This window comes from Protobothrops mucrosquamatus, unplaced genomic scaffold, assembly GCF_001527695.2.
Source record: "Protobothrops mucrosquamatus isolate PMUCROS unplaced genomic scaffold, P.Mucros_1.0 scaffold8602, whole genome shotgun sequence".
Lineage (NCBI taxonomy): Eukaryota > Metazoa > Chordata > Lepidosauria > Squamata > Viperidae > Protobothrops > Protobothrops mucrosquamatus.
In genome coordinates this window covers 16,469-18,588 of record NW_015394396.1, presented here as the reverse complement: position 1 = coordinate 18,588, position 2,120 = coordinate 16,469, and positions in this window count along the sequence as shown.

Here is a 2,120-nt window from a genome sequence, read left to right as displayed (position 1 = left end):
TCTGCTATCTTCCTAGTTAACTTGACACACCCGATGCCAAGCTGTGTGGTATGTGAAAGCTTTGATCTTTCCATATTTAAGTTTTGGCAATATCTGGGAGTGCCACTTGAAGAAGATGATTCACTTGTGCAACTCACACGATGTTCTGAAAAATAATCAGCAACTTCAGCAACTGTTTCACTTTCTGAGGTTGTCTTCCTCGTTAAGAAAGATGTGGAAGATACTACAGAATTTGCAGCTTCAACATTTTTCTTAATTTTTTTCAGTACTTCTGTGAGTTAACAACGTTGACTTTTTTGCCTCCTTAAGTGAAATTTTACAACACATGCAGTAGCTGTTCTTTTCATTAGCATTGCCTTTTTTTTTCCCTAGCCAACCTTTAAATTCAGGTTCCTGCAGCCATTCATTTTTAAATAATGGCACATATCATGTTTTTATTTTTTTTTCCTTCAGCAACTGTTCACTTCAATCATCATTGTTAGGGGTTGTATTACTATATATGTATATATTACTAAATTGGAACTTGAAAACATGCAAGCACATACATTGCAATCAAAGACAATTTACAGATAGACCTTAACAACTGGGCTTGGAATGTTGGTTGTAAATTTTTGCAGTTCTAAGTCGAATCACCATGTGACCAGCCTTATTTTACGATTGTTTTTACAGTGGATGTTAAGTGAGGCACTGCAGTCACTATGCGAATCATATGGTAGTAACTCTGAATCTGGCTTATCCAAAACAGCAAAAGAAGTCACGAAATGCAACCTCATGACGGAACACGAGGTCAAAAATATCTCAGGAACTGTTCATTAATGAAAGCCAGTTTTCAAGTACCTGAAATGCGCTCATGTAACCATGGGGGGGATGGTATGTCAGTCATAATTTTATTATGACTGACCTACCACCATTATAATTATGGGTCCCAAATAACTTTTTTTTCCGAGTCTGTCATAACTTCGAATGATTGTTAAGCAACCGATCATAAATTGAGGACTATTCGTAAAGCTGAGGGTTACCCTGTTGCCATCACAGATCTGCCTTCACAGCTGGTGAATGGATCGAGTAGGCACACTTGTCTTCAGTGGATTGAGCGAAGAATGGGCGATGGGAAGGGGCAGGGTCTTCTAGCCGAACCATCCCCCTTGGACTCTGCAGCAACTAGAAACCCGGGAGACTGAGTTCTAGTCTCAACTTAGGTATGAAAGCCAGCTGGGTGACTTTGAGCCAGTCTCACACACTCTCAGCCCAGCTCACCTCATCGGATTATTATTACAGGGGAAATAGGAGAGAGTACAGATAGTCCTTGACACTCAACAATTCATTTCATGACCGTTCAAAGTTACAACGGCACTGAAAAAAGTGACATGACCGTTGTTCACACTTACGGCCTTTGCAGCATCCCCATGATCATGTAACCAAAATTCAGATGCTTGGCAACTGACCCGTACTTACGACCGTTGCTGTGTCCCAAGGTCATGGGATCACCTTTTGTGACCTTCTGATAAGCAAAGTCAATGGGGAAGACTGGTTCACTTAACAACCATGTTACTAACTTAAGAACTGCAGTGATTCACTTAACAACTGCGGCAAGTAAGGTCGTAAAATGGGGCAAAACTCAATAAATGTCTCACTTAACAATAGAAATTTGGGGCTCAGCTGTGGTCATAAGTTGAGGACTACCTGTATTAGATGTGTTTACCATCTTGAGTTATTTATTAAAATATAATAACAAATCTCAAAAACAAATCTCAAGAGAACTGCCTGGGCTGCATGTTGATGTCACTAGTTTTAGAGAAAAGAAGATGCATCTGCCAGTCAATCAGGTGACAAACAGTGGAAGAGTCAAGTGCGAGTGACATTTAGGAGAAGGAAGATGGGTCAGCTGCAGAAACACTGCTCTTAGCCAATAAGGTGGCCGCTATTGTAGTACTGCCCTTGCAACTAAAATTTGGCACTCTGTGGACTGCAAAACAAATTTTAGTACTGTTATGTGTATCATGCACATAATGAATTTGTTTGCAGTCTGCAGCAGTGTCAATCGGTGCCAATATAGATACTATATTACATATAGAAAAATGTAGATTTCATTAAATTTTAAAATAAAAAACCTAAAACCC